The 6,000-nt window shown below is 45.9% G+C and overlaps 1 long non-coding RNA gene across 1 annotated transcript in view; it reads left to right on the plus strand.

The window, feature by feature from the left end:
- LOC131840205 (uncharacterized) overlaps positions 1–2,473 on the plus strand; it is a 34,846-nt gene extending 32,373 nt beyond the window's left edge. Inside the window, exon 8 of the long non-coding RNA XR_009357267.1 lies at positions 2,355–2,473. This is a non-coding gene — a long non-coding RNA (uncharacterized LOC131840205). The remainder of the gene's footprint in view (positions 1–2,354) is intronic.
- Positions 2,474–6,000: the final 3,527 nt, after the last annotated feature.

Genomic DNA, 6,000 nt, shown 5'->3' on the forward strand with positions numbered 1-6,000 from the left:
TACCCAAAAAGATGGCTAATGAATGAAGCACATAAAACAGTGTTGAACGGGATCAGTCGATGGGGAAATGCAAATTAAAACCACAGTGATGTGTTACCACACACTTATGAGAATGGCTACAGTCAAAAACACTTATCATATCTAGTTCAAGTTCCGGAGAAGATGCAGAGCTGCTGGAACTCTCGTATATTATTTGGTTTTGGAAAGCAGTGGACAATTTTCCTATAAAATTTTTTTTAAGATTTTATTTATCTGACAGGGAGAGATATCACAAATAGAGAGGCAGGCAGAGAGAGAGAGGGGGAAGCAGGCTCCCCGCTGAGCATAGAACCCAATGCAGGTCTCAATCCTGGGACCCTGAAATCATGACCTGAGCCCAAGGCAGAGGCTTAACCCACTGAGCCACCCAGGCGCCCCTTGTCGTTTCTCCTATAGAGTTAGATATACGCTGAGCATATGACCCAGCAATCCTATTCCTATTTACGCCAAATAAGCTGTGTTCATTTAGAAACCTGTACATGAATATGTATAGCAGCTTTCTTCATAACTGCCCCAAACCACTAATAACCCAAATGTTTTCCAAGGGGTGAGTGGATCATCAAAACGCAGACATCACACAATGCAGTACTGCTCAGCAATAAAGGAATGAACTCCCGAAGCAGGCAACAACACAGATGAATCTCAGATTAATGATGTCAAGTGAAAGAAGCCAGACTCCAAAGGCAACATGCTATAAGATTCCATTTCTGTGACACTCTGGAAAAGGCAATCTAGAGTGACTGAGAACACCTCACTAGTTCCAAGAATTCAGATAGAGGGCTTATTTTTTTTTTTCTGGGTGATAAGAACTAAGTGATTGTGGTGATAGTTACACAATTCTATACACTTATCATACCTTGCGGAAGTCTACACCAAAAAGTGAATTTTACTATGTGAAAATTTAAGAATAAATTATTTTTAAATAATAATTAATAGTGTCGTAGAAGTCTGAAACAATTAAGCAGTGTGGGAAGAGAAAAGTGTTCTAAGGACTCTTTACACAAACAAGGCACAGAGCCTTGAGCCTCACCATTGTTAGCTGTTTAGCAAGCATCCTCTCAGATTACTTCCTACAAACACGAATGAATTTATATAGAGCAGTCAGTTTCACAGAAACAGATCATACTGTATGTACAGGTCTGCAGCTGCTTTTTTGTATAAAGTTGTGAGGGTCTTAGAGCAGTAAGTCTTTTTTTAAAAGATTTTATTTATTTATTTGACAGAGATCACAAGCAGGCAAAGAGGTAGGCAGAGAGAAAGGGGGGAAGCAGGCTCCCTGCTGAGCAGAGAGCCGGATGCATGCGGGGCTCAATCCCAGGACCCTGGGATCATGACCTGAGCCGAAGGCAGAGGCTTCAACCGCGTGAGCCACCCAGGCGCCCCTTAGAGCAGTAAGTCTTAAATCCAATGTACAGTTCGGTGTAACTTAAAACCACTGTACCATTTTCTAGTTTACATAAGTTATGTTGCTATTCCTGTTCCACCAGTCTGGGGAGAAATTAGGCCAAATCAGGAAATCCTTAAGGAACATTTAGAATTAAATACCCATCTCCCTGCTTTGTTAGATTCTCCATAGGGATGATAGTTGATGTGCCGCCGTAAGGAAGGAGGCACAAACTTCTCTCCAGACTTGGGGATGGGACGGGAGTATCTTTAAAGAAGCCTGACAAGCATGGCAGGGCCGACTGTGTTTAGGGTAGGTAGAGCCAATGCCAATTTTCTAAAGTGAGAAAGAAAAAAAAATTTTTAAGATTTTTATTTATTTATTTGATAGAGATAGATGACAAGTAGGCAGAGAAGCAGGCAGAGAGAGAGAGGAGGAAGCAGGCTCCCTGCTGAGCAGAGAGCCCGATGCGGGGCTCGATCCCAGGACCCTGGGATCATGACCCAGGCCAAAGGCAGAGGCTTTAACCCACTGAGCCACCCTAGCACCCCAAGAAAGAAAATTATTTAAAAAAAAATTTTTTTTTTTTAATTTATTTAGGAGAGAGAGAGAGAGAGAGAGAGAGAGTGTGTGTACGTGCGCATGCACGCGCGCGCACACACACACACACACACACACACACACGGGTGCATGCACACTGGGGGAAAGGTGGAGGGAGAGAGTCTCAAGCCTATTCCCTGCTGAGCAAGAGCCTGAGGCAGGGCTCAATGCCATGACCCCTGAGATCATGACCTGAGCCAAAACCAAGACTCAGATGCTCAACCAGCTGAGCCACACAGGCGCCCTAAGAAAAAAAATTCTTATTAACACAGCAGAATGTTTTAAATCTGTTCTTTGAGAACTTAAGAATATGCTCCCTTTCCTTATTCAGCGTCTAAACCACGTTGTTGTCCTCTTTGGGAGTTGGCACTGTGGAAGGAACCAGGTGCTGTTCTGGGCTAGATGGGCTGGAATCCTAGCTCTCAACTATACCAGCTGGGTAACCTTGGGTAAGTCATATGACCTTCCTATGGTGGATTCACCAGCTTGTTGAGAAGATCAATAGGCAAATGCCTGGTAATCAGTAGCCATTGCATAGGATCAGTGATTTTACTACTGTTCTGTTTGAATCCTGTCCCTTACTTCCTGTGGAGGCCATTAACCTCAGATGTAAGAAAGATTAGATTTCTGTCTTGTGGGGACTTCCGTGAGTGGCTACTAAATGGGTTTTGCCAGTAGCCTGCCCCTCCTTGCAAGGCAGCTGGGGCCCCTCTCAACTTTCCAGTTCAGCACCCACAAACAGCTGAAAGCTATGAACTCTTGGCTTACAAGCCCTGTATTGATTTTGTTCTCAAAGCCTTTCAAGTGGCCGCTGCCTCTAATCTTCCTGTCAGGCCTGGTTACAAAATGTGGCGGCTTCCCTCCACAGCTGCCAGAAACTCATATCTTTCTGGAAAGAAAGCCCCTAGGCTTTCTGACCCTTAGGGTCAGCCTTGTGTTTGTCCTCAAACCACAAGGTCTAGAGCTCAGCATCTTCTACCAGGTTACTGAACAGCCACACAGATAAGGGCTAAGGGGTGTTGTCAAGGACTCGTGCCTCATCTCTACCTTCCTTTCTCCATCAGTTAGCAAATATTGATCTTGCCCTGCTGTATGCAAGTGGGGAACAAAACCCTACCCTACATAGTGCTCTCAGGACCTTTTATGGTCCGGTGCTGCTTGCTCATTGGCTAGGTCAGTGGGAAACCAAGGGCAGACAGCCTCTGCTGAGCCCCCCACACCATTTCCTGCCAATATTTAAACCAGGTCAATTCTTCCAGCCTACCGCACCATTTAACTCTTGTGGCTGCACTGTTTGCTAGTCCTGCCAGCTAAGTAAGGGCTTGGGAGGGCAAGAGATTCTGGAAAGAAACTCAGACCTAGGGTTAGCCTTATGTTCGTCTTGAAACCACAAGGTCTCAGAGCTCAGCTACACCCTCCCCCCAGTGCTAACCAGGTGTGTGGCCTTGAAGTCACATACCTCTCCAAGCTGGTTTCACTTGTCCTTTTTCTAGTTTTTATAGAAACAAGGCAATAGTCTCAGAAAATTTTCAAACGTGACTTTTCCAGTTTACTAAAACTTTTGCAGGGAGGAATGAGGAGAATAGCCACCAACCCAAAGTGGTAACTACTTTTTTTAACCTAGCATTTTATGGTTCCTCATTTGCAAGGGGTGCCTGGGTGGCTCAGTTAGTTGGGAATCTGCCTTCAGCTCAGGTTACAATCCCAGGGTCCTAGGATTGAGCCTCTCATCAGGCTGTCTGCTCACTGGGTAGCCTGCTTCAAACTTATTTGTGTACTTTGTGTACTTAGTGTATTATTTGAATTATTTGAAAAATAATTTAAGTAGCTATTTTGGAAACAGATAGAGTCATAGTAAACAAAATATACTCTTGAAAAGAGATTCTATATAAAAAAGATTTTCTATACAAAACAAAAAGAATCTCAGAAAAAGTAAAGCAAACATCTGGAATAATTCAGAGTTATACTATAAATTTAATTTTATAAAGGGGTCATGATCATTAAAGACTTGCAAATTAAAACAACAGCAAGATACCATGACATACCTATTAGAATGGCTAAAATCTGAAACACTGACAATACCGATTGCTGGCAAGGATGTGGAGCAACAGAAGCTCTCATTCATTGCTGGTGGGAATGCAAAATGATACAGCTACCTCGGAAGACAGTTTGGAGGTTTCTTACAAAGCTAAGAATACGCTTACCATCTGATCCAGAGATCACCTCCTTAGTATTTACCCAAATGAGTTGAAAACATACATCCACACAAAAACCATACTGTGGCACTGGCGGCCTCTAAGGTAAAGCCCAGCTCTGTCGATCTTCACGATCCAGTAGCTGCTCGGCTCTCCAGACTCATGTGTCCCCGCTTCCTCCCTCACCCTCTCAGTTGGTTGAGCGGTCATGGAACTGTGCCGCTGAGATCTGCTGCTGCAGGGGGCAGAGTGGACTGAAGGACTTCCATCCTTCTGGAAGCTTCAGTGTGTTCACACCAAGGCCACACGTCCCTTCAGCTACTCCCAGTTAGGGGCCAAGCACAGCAGGCCTCTGGGTCAGACCCATTGCACATCTCATCTCTTCTTGGCTTCTGCTTCTCAGCACACCCAGGCTAACACACACTTGCCATATTGAATTATTTGCTGCAATGTTCTGCTCGCCTTCCACCAGCCTTTGCCATGCTGCTCCCTCCATCTGGAAGATCTTCTTTTCCCTCCCTGATCCTTTCCTTAACCAACCCTTGTCCGTCCTTCAGGATCCAGCGTGAAGGTCACTTCATTCAGAGACATTTACTGATGGCTCCCTGTGATCCAGGCATTTTCCTGGCACCAGGGATACGTAAGGGCTAAAGAATAGGCAGTCCCTGCTCTCATCAAGTTCACTTTATAGAAGGTAAATCAGGACCCTGGGGGGCTCAGTTGGTTAAGCGTCTGCCTTTGGCTCAGGTCATGATCCCAGGCTCCTGGGATGGAGCCCCGCATCCGGGCTCCTTGCTTAGTAGGCAGCCTGCTTCTCCCTCTCCCCACTCCCCCTGCTTGTGTTCCCTCTCTCTCTCTGACAAATAAATGAAGGGGATGGGGTGGGTGGGAGTTACCTTAGGCAGAAAGATCAGGGAAAGCTCCTTGGAAGGAGGTGACATTTGATCAAAGTCTTGAATGATATGATGGAAGTCATGCAGATTTCTGGGGGAAGATATTTCCAGGCAAAGAGAGAACACTCCAGACCACAAGAGGGAGCCTGCTAGGGCTGGGAACCCCAACTCTGGGGAAAGTGCCCCCAATATGTGCTCCTACCGTACCTCCTGTGTCCCTAGTGGAGTGCGTGTGTACTAGTTAATGTGTTATGGTTAACTTGTCTGCCTCCCCTTCAGACAGTAAGTCTGAGGACAGGGACCCTGCTTGCCAGACTCATAGGTAAGCACTGTATCCCCAAGCCTGGAGTAGGGTGGGTACTCAGTACTGATAGCAAATGCTTAATTATGGTGATAGCCATCAGTTAATTGAGAGCTTACAGTGTGCCTGGCTCTACAGTGTGCCTGGCTAAATGTCTTATGGGTCTTTTCTGACTTAACATTCCTAAGAGCGAAGTAGGTAGCATTATCATCCCCACTAAACAGAGCCACAGTGGGGCCCACCATGCTTCCTCTGCAGGCACGAGGAAACTGAGGCACAGAGAGTCCAAGTCACTTACCATGGCAATATAGCTTAAAGTGCATAGAAATGCATTGAAAGGGGTCAGGCTTTGAACCCCACCAGGCTGAGGACTTAGCTACAGTGCTCAAGAACCTGTCCTAATTCCTACACAAGGCAGGGCCCAAAAAACTTAGCAGGTGTTCAGCTCCAAGGCAGGAAGCCCCCCAGGTCAGTGTGGGGTTTTCAAGGCAGGGTTCTAGCCAGAGGCTGCCAGTAAGCCAGTAAGACAAGGTCAAGGGGATCTTTAGGAGGTCCACGCCAGCCCTTGCCTCCAAGGAGACTTAACTA

The sequence above is a fragment of the Mustela lutreola genome, chromosome 9 (assembly GCF_030435805.1).
Source record: "Mustela lutreola isolate mMusLut2 chromosome 9, mMusLut2.pri, whole genome shotgun sequence".
Lineage (NCBI taxonomy): Eukaryota > Metazoa > Chordata > Mammalia > Carnivora > Mustelidae > Mustela > Mustela lutreola.